The sequence below is a fragment of the Sorex araneus genome, chromosome 7 (genome assembly GCF_027595985.1).
Source record: "Sorex araneus isolate mSorAra2 chromosome 7, mSorAra2.pri, whole genome shotgun sequence".
In the NCBI taxonomy this organism is placed as follows: Eukaryota; Metazoa; Chordata; class Mammalia; order Eulipotyphla; family Soricidae; genus Sorex; species Sorex araneus.
The window spans coordinates 8111227-8120274 of record NC_073308.1 but is presented as its reverse complement, the minus strand read 5'-3'; the positions used below and the strand labels follow the sequence as shown (position 1 = coordinate 8120274).

At 44.6% G+C, this 9048-nt stretch overlaps 1 long non-coding RNA gene across 1 annotated transcript; it reads right to left on the bottom strand.

Moving 5' to 3' along the window:
- Positions 1-4002: 4002 nt before the first annotated feature.
- On the bottom strand, positions 4003-7626 carry LOC129406617 (uncharacterized). Its single transcript, XR_008631110.1, has 3 exons — positions 7495-7626; positions 6709-6841; positions 4003-4173 (listed from the first exon to the last, which is right to left on the bottom strand). It is a non-coding gene; the product is annotated as an uncharacterized LOC129406617 (long non-coding RNA).
- Positions 7627-9048: the final 1422 nt, after the last annotated feature.

Genomic DNA, 9048 nt, shown 5'->3' with positions numbered 1-9048 from the left:
CTTTCTGAAATTATTTCAGGCTTTGGGTAGCATGATCCCTGGCCACCCTCCAAGGAACTTTACATTCCAAACAATGGAAGAAGATGATCTGAGAACTTGTTTGATCTTAGAACTGAGAGAGGCTCAAAGAAAAGGGGCATCCTACCTGATTCTGAGTGGTCCCTTTATTACTTGGTCCTATCAGCTTTAGAATCTTAAAATTAGAAGGGCACACTTTCCTCTCAGTTCAGGCACGAGACAAGGATGCCCACTCTCACCACTCCTCTTCAATATAGTACTGGAAGTACTTGAGATAGCTATTAGACAAGAAAAAGAGATTAAGGGCATCCAGATAGGAAAGGAAGAAATCAAACTCTCACTATTTGCAGACGATATGATACTATATCTAGAGAAGCCTAAAGCCTCTACTAAGAAACTCTTAGAAACAATAGATTTATACAGTAAAGTTGCAGGCTACAAAATCAATACCCAAAAATCCATGGCCTTCATATATGCAAACAATGAGGCAGAAGAAAGGGTCATGAAAAAAGCAATCCCATTCAAAATCGTGCCCCAGAAAATCAAGTACCTCAGAATCAGCTTAACCAAGGAAGTAAAAGACCTCTACAAAGAAAACTACAAAACGCTACTCCATGAAATCAAAGAAGACATGAGGAAATGGAAACATATACCCTGCTCATGGATAGGGAGAACCAATGTTGTCAAAATGGCAATACTCCCCAAAGCATTATATAGATTCAACGCGATCCCTATAAGGATACCCATGACATTCTTCAAAGAAATGGATCAAGCAATCTTAAAATTCATATGGAACAACAAACGTCCAAGGATAGCTAAAACAATTCTTGGGAAAAAGATGATGGGAGGCATCACCCTCCCCAACCTCAAACTTTACTACAAAGCAGTAACAATTAAAACAGCATGGCACTGGAACAGAGGCAGAGCCGTAGACCAATGGAACAGGGTGGAATATCCCTACACACAACCCCAAATGTATGATCATCTAATCTTCGATAAGGGAGCAAGAGATGTGAAGTGGAGCAAGGAAAGTCTCTTTAACAAATCGTGCTGGCACAACTGGACAACCACATGCAAAAAAATGGACTTAGACCTTGACCTGACACCATGCACAAAAGTCAGATCAAAATGGATTAAAGACCTCAACATTAGACCACAAACCATAAGGTACATTGAAGACAAGGTCGGCAAAACCCTCCATGATATTGAAGATAAAGTTATCTTCAAAGGTGACACGGAACTAAGCAATCTAGTAAAAACAGAGATCAACAAATGGGACTACATTAAACTAAAAAGCTTCTGCACCGCAAAAGATACAGTGACCAGAATACAAAGACTATCCACAGAATGGGAAAGGATATTTACACGATACCCATCAGATAAGGGGTTAATATCAATGGTATATAAAGCACTGGTTGAACTCTACAAGAAGAAAACATCCAACCCCATCAAAAAATGGGGCGAAGAAATGAACAGAAACTTTACCAAGGAAGAGATACGAATGGCCAAAAGGCACATGAAAAAGTGCTCTACAAGACTAATCATCAGAGAGATGCAGATCAAAACAACCGTGAGATGCCACCTCACACCACAGAGACTAGCACACATCCAAAAGAACAAAAGCAACCGCTGTTGGACAGGATGTGGGGAGAAAGGGACCCTTCTACACTGCTGGTGGGAATGCCGACTGGTTCGGCCCTTCTGGAAAACAATATGGACGATTCTCAAAAAATTAGATATGGAGCTCCCATTTGACCCAGAAAGACCACTTCTGGGAATATATCCCAGAGAATCAAAAAAGTATAACCAAAACGACATCTGCACATGTATGTTCATCGCAGCACTGTTTACAATAGCCAGAATCTGGAAAAAACCCGAATGCCCTAGAACGGATGACTGGTTGAAGAAACTCTGGTACATCTATACAATGGAATTCTATGCAGCTGTTAGAAAAAATGAGGTCATGACGTTTGCATATAAGTGGATCAACATGGAAAGTATCATGCTAAGTGAAATGAGTCAGAAAGAGAGAGACAGACATAGAAAGATTGCACTCATCTGCGGAATATAGAATAATAGACTATAAGACTAACGCCCAAGAATAGTAGAATTAAGTACCAGGAGATTGTTTCCATGGCTTGGAGGCTGGCCTCTCATTCTGGGTAACTCAGGGAAGGGACCACCAAGTAAAATGTGATCGGAGGTCATGTGGGGGAAGGGTGATGCAGGCTGAATACAGACTAGAGACTGAACACAATGGCCACTCAACACCTTTATTGCAAACCACAACACCTAATCAGAGAGAGAGAACAAAAGGGAATACCCTGCCATAGTGGCAGGGTGGGGGGGGGGAGACGGGACTGGGGAGGGGGGAGGGATGTTGGGTTTACTGGTGGTGGAGAATGGGCACTGGTGAAGGGATGGGTTATCGAACTTTGTATGGGGGAAACATGAGCACAAAGATGTATGGATCTGTAACTGTACCCTCACGATGACTCTGTAATTAAAAATAAGCTAATTTAAAAAAAACAGGCTTGTATGCAGTAAGAAGCTGACTCTCTTTATATTACAGGACTTCGTGGCTTAGCTGCAACAGAATGCGATGATTCCTCAGATTTGGAACAATTGCCTTGTACCTGGCTCTCCCATGCCAAAGTTTGGCAGTGGGGATATGAGCCTTGTATAGCCCCGTGGCAATTATAAATGCAAAAGCTAATCCCAAGATCAATATCTCTATGGATCAATTGACAAGAACTGACATTTGGGTAGATAGAGAACTACAATCTGCTTACGGCAGTAAGGTTAGTTCCCAAGTTAGTAGCTGTCCTCTAAAAGCTTGGGGGAAAAATCCACTCCAAGATTCACAGTTCAGGGGCTGGAATGATAGCACAGAGGTAGGGCGTTTGACTTGGGCGTTCGATTCCGAGCATCCCATATGGTCCACAGAGCACCGCCAGGTGTGATTTCTGAGTGCAGAGCCAGGAGTCAGCCCTGAGTATCGCCAGGTGTGACCCAAAAAGGCAAAAAAAATATAGATTCACAGTTCATCCCTTTGTTAATGGTAAACAAGGGCCTGAGTAACCTATGTGGATGTCAACGATCATTTGACTAAGATTGTTCCCATTTCATGGAGCTCAATATATACTGCTGCATATGTTGTCCTTTGACAAGGCTAAAATAGATTGCTATCGGGCTTTAGGACTGGTAAAACAAAAGGAAAATTCAATGATTATATTAAAGCTTGCAGTAACGTAGAGCTGATATGATGCTGTGCCTAGCAGAAATGCATGCAGCTAAAGCACAGGGCTATTATTTATTGAGCATGGTAATATAATCTTAAATGTGAGTAGTAAAATGAAGTTTACCATCAAAGTATCTGCAGTAGCTTTTTTATTTTGTTTTGTTCTGTTGTTTATTTATTTATTTATTGAATCACCATGAGATACCGTCACAAAGCTTTTGTGTTTGAATTATGGTCATACAATGATGAAATACCCATCCCTCCACCATTACACATTTTCCACCACCAAATCCCCAGTTTTCTCCCCTTGCCCCAGCCCAATGCTTTCCCTACCTGTGTGGTGACAATTTCTCTCTCTACTTTGATTACATTGAATATTTAGACACCAGTCTCCCATTATTATTTGGAATTTTCCCAACACCACTCAAACCTGACAAAAAAGCAATGCTAGACAATTTGTTTTGTATTGCTTATTATGAATAGCATATAGTGTCATGCAGCTTCTCTCCTGGAATTCTATACTTTTAATATGTAGGTTTTAGAGAGATCTCTGCAGTGAGCTGCTCAGTTCTGAGGTTTGTTTGTGTCTCTGGATCATGGTCCTTTAGGATCTTAATAAGTAGCCGGGGGCATTTCATGGGTGTCACCTCAGAGTCCCATTGGCGGCGGGAAGGAGAGGGACCAGCTCCTCCCCTGTCCCGTGAGGCCTTGTGTTTGCCGCTACTGCTCTCACATACCTGGGCTTTTCATTGAGTTCTGGAAGATGGCAGCCGCTGGATTTCCTAGGGGGCAGGCGGAGGGACAGAACTTGCTCCCATCTGGAGTACCCCGGTAAAAGTGGCCTACTGCAAATTCTGGAAGCATCTCTGCAGCTAGCTGATCAGTTCCAAGATTCCATTGTGCGTCTCTAGTATCTGCATAGTTAGAAAATTATAGGACTAGTATGTAACAGCAGACTGCCCATTCAGATAGATAGTTTTCTAAGTAAACATAGAATTCAGAGAGGCAATGAATGCTACAAAAGGATTGCAAGACTCAACCATAATCTCAGAAGAGCAACTTGACCATCAGACAATTTCAAAGTAAGTCAATGAATGACAAATATTGGTAACAGTGACTGTTTCGTTTCATTTCTTTGTGACACACCAGGCAGCACTCAGGGATTACTCCTGGCTCAGGGCTCAGGAACCACTATAGCATGGCTTAGGGGACCCTATGGAGTGCCAGGGATCAAGCTTATTATGGGCTTCTGAAAGGAAAGTGTCTTAGCTGCTATAACCTTGATCCAGGCCCTGATGGAAGCATACTTCAAGAATATGAAATGATGCACAGTTCTTCAAAAACTAGAAATTGAGTTTCCATATGCCCCTGCAATACCACTTCTGGGAATATATCCTGAGGATGCAAAAAAGCACAATAGAAATGACCTCTGTACCTATATATTCATTGCAGCACTGATTACCATAGCCAAAATCTGGAAACAAACTAAAACAGATGATTGGTTAATGAAACTTTGGTACATCTACACAATGGAATACCATGCAGCTGTTAGGAGAGATGAAGTCATGAAATTTGCTTGTAAATGGATAGACATGGACAGTATCATGCTAAGTGAAATGAGTGAGAAAGAGAGGGATAGACATAGAAGGACTAACTCATGTGCAGTATAGAATAACATCACATGAGACTGACACCCAAGGACAGTAGATACAAGGGCCAGGAGGATTGCCCCATAGCTGGAAGCCTGCTTCATAAATGGAGGGGAAAATACAGATGAAATAAGGAGGGGATCACTAAGAAAATAATGGCTGAAGGACTCAGTCGGGATGGGAGATGTGTGCCGAAAGTAGATAATGGACCAAACATGATGACCTCTCAGTGTCTGTGTTGCAAGCCATAATGCCCAAAAGTAGAGAGAGAGTATGGGGAATATTGTCTGCCATGGACACAGGCGGAGGGTGGGAAAGGGGGGGGTATACATGGGATATCGGTGGTGGGGAATTTGCACTGGTGGAGGGATGGGAGTTCGATCATTTTGAGATTGTAACCCAACCATGAAAGCTTTGAACTATCTCACAGTGATTTAATAACATTTTAAAAACAAAGAATATGAAATAAAATTAATATTTCCCTGTGCTCTGTAGAAACACTTGGCAGGCAAAGAGAACAGAAGGATGTGGCCGAGATGTGATCCTGGGGGCCGCACGTGTGTGGCCTCTCCGCAGCGGCACAAGCTTGACTCCAGAGGCCAGCTAAACTACTTTTGGTATGGGCAGCTCCTTGCAGATTGTCTCCAGACTGAGAACTGAGCCTCGACTCCTTGCCTGCCCAGGAGGGGAAAGGTATTTCTCTATCTCGCCTTTTACCTTCCCGGGAGTGACTGGCGTGGCGACCACCATATTATGAGGACCAAAGATGAGAGTTACAAGCTTGCAATGTTCCCATATCTGGATGAAATTTCCCTGGACTTAGTTGCTAAAATACAGAAGTCCAAAACCGCATGGCCGCTATTGTGGCTGCACGACCTCATATCTCTTCACAACAGGTGTGACTCTAGTGGGGAACTCCTAACAATAATAGTGAGGTTTTTGTTGAAATATTGAATGTAACCAAAGTAAAGAGAAAGTAAAGTGAAATTTATTAGTTCGGGGGGGGGGGATGGAAGGTGTACTGAGTTTTTGGTGGTTTTTTTTTTGAGGTGGAATATGCGCACTGGTGAAGGGATGGTTGTTTCAGCATTGTATAACTGAGACTCAAACCTGATAGCATTGTAATTTTCCACATGGTGATTCAATAAAATAAAAAATAAATAAAAAAGAGACCAGAAGGATGCATAAAGCAACAGATGTGCAAAGGAATGAAAACGGCCAAGAGTAACATCAGGTCATGCTCATTCAAGTGAGGCGTGTGACACTAAGTGAGAATAAAAACACATTCTAAAAACACAAGAATGGTTCCGTGGCTTATCATTCCAAGCAAGTGAAGTGAGTGTAGCACCTGACCAGTTAGTAGATCCAAAGAAATCTGCAGGGAATGATTAAAGATGCGCATACCTTTCTAGAGCAGGAACCCCAAAGACCCATTGCTGAATACCAATGTACATTCACACTTCCTACTAACCACAAACAGCACTTACTCCCCTCCCCACTCCACCCCCTAAACGGCCATCCTGAACCACAACTAAGGGGTCCTTGAACAATACATACGCTCTGAATCTAGTAGATTACATATGTTCCACCATATAAAAACTGAGAGTTCATTCATGAGTTACCCATTGTAAAAACTGAAAAGTCAGAACACAGTTGAAAGCAACAAACCTTTTCCACAAATTGTGAATAAATGTGCATAGGACATGATACACTTCTGAATACCAATGTACATACACACTTCCTCCTAAGTACAAACAGCACATACTCCCCTCCCCAGACCCCTGTGTGTGAGTAACTCACCTCTGCACAGCACCTCCCTCTCAGGCACCACCATCTCAGCGGGAAGCGAACAGTGTTGTCGCAGGAGTAGGAGCAGTCTCGGGGTTCTCTGTTGGATCACAGTGACACCAAGCCAGGCATGCTTGTCAGGGTTCTGGAGGTTGACAGGAAAACCTAGATAAGAGGCATGTAATGCTTGCCAAAACCCCACGCACATGGTCAGAGACATGACACAAGTTAAAGTGCTCAAGGGTTGACTGTAAGTGGTCACTGGCACGATGTCCAGCACAGTCCATTTCAATGGATTTCCCCTTTAGATCTTTCTGTGGGTGGTGTTCACCCAGTGCTCTCAGATCTGTATGCTCCTACTACTTCATCAATCGCTGTGCAGAGGCAAAGAGCTGTGTGAGGACACCATACCCTCCATCTGACGATGAGCACTAGTCATTACTTAATATAGTGGGAAGCAATATGTAAATCTACAATTCCCTAGGCTGTCACACAGGGCCTCAGACATGTTAAGTTTATAGCCTTTCCACTGCACGTGAACAACTGTGAATTCTTAGCTCACTCACACTACAAAATGAATGCAGTATTAGAAGTAGTGTTCCACTGAACACTTCATGATCTTTTAGAACTGCTCCCTTCAGACAGTCCCTAAGACAGGGCAGTCATGATCTTCTTATAGTAACACTCTATTATAGTAACTACCCTAAGTGTGTAGTGCACCCTGGGTGTATAGCTACCCTAAGTGTATAGGGTATAGTAACTACCCTAAGTGTAGCAGTAGCAAGGCAGGGGTCCTACCTCTAATTAGAGCTCAGATGTTCTGATCTGGTGCTCATCAGGTGCCCATCCATCACTCCAAAGAGAACCTAATGACAGAAAGAGTCAGGATGGCACATTTCTGGTGAACATAAGGGTGCCCGGCACTGAAAGCATCTGAACACTGCTAGGCATCACTGGCCTGCACACAAACGGGAACAGATGTTTCACACATATCGAAATCTATATTCAGTCCTTGCAGCTCAGTGCCCTACCCACACAAACGGATGAATCCTGCTGTCTCCAAGCATCACAGGACCTGAGGAGCATTTGAGCCACTGTCCCAACTGAGCACCACCACACCGTTCAACCATTCAGACAAACATCACGTGCAGCAGCCACCATGTCCCCAAAGATCACTGAAAAAAAACCAGAAAACCAAAGACATTAAAAAAAACTCTGACAGTGATAACAATTGGGACTATTAGACAAATCTCACCTGCATGCTTTGCGTATCACCACCAAATACGAAGAAGGAAAAACGGAAGTTGTGAATATTAAGACCTGGACAAGAAGCAAACCAACCACAGCATGACATCTGCCTGGTGCAGGCATCAGAATCTGATTCACTCACAGGACGAATCAAACCTCACCTCATTGAACAGGTGGGTATGCCCCATACCAGCTGGCCTAAAGAGCATGACATGAAGCACCAAGCCCAGTCACTGAGCTCCTCAGGCACTTGAATAATTAGAAATGACCAGCAAGTCCTGTGATCACCAGGTGGGAGACCACCCATCAAAAAGAACTTTCAAAGCGTCATTTGGGTGCCACCCCCAGCAATGCTCAGGAATCCAACAAACACCATATGGTTCCGGGATGAGAAGCACAAGGATCATTCTGGGAAATGATTTCTCAGAGCCCAAAACCAAAGGCAGAAACCGAGCACACAATGGGGTTCCCGAGAGCATTTTCAAGAGAAGCAGGGTGTCTCTCGCTCCCTCCCTCCCGCCCACATCTCCAAATCGCTCTCAGAAAATCCACTTTGCCTCAGAGAGGGGAAAAGCACAGCGTCTGTCGGGCCCCAACGGGTCCATCTGTGGGCCCAGCTGAGCACTGTGCGGGGAGGGCCAGCGCTCCTGGGGGCGTCACTGCAGGCTAAGCGGTCAGGAGAGGTGGTGAACAGGACTCAAAGCCCAGGGCCTGTGAGCATGCAGAGGCGTTAGGCGCCCTGGGCGGGACCTCGGCCTGTGGTGGCTGAGGGGATGCACTGCTAGATCTGGAGCCCTCCAGAGAAAATAGGGACCAAACCACACTAGGAGGTCGGCCTAGGACAGCAGCCCCTCAGTCACAGCCACCGCACCCCCACCCCCAGACACAGCTCTGTGAGGGGGTTCCTGCAGGAAGGAGCCCCCTCCCCTGAAAAGCATGAAAGTGCCCCAGAAGCTGGCCACAGCCTGAGGCCCTGCTGGAAAGGAGGCCACACCCCCAGGCGTTACACAGGCGGGGCCACACCCCCAGCGTTACAGAGGGGTGGCCACACCCCCAGGCTACAGGGAAGAAAAGCCAAATCCCCCTGAGACAGAGAAGTGTGGC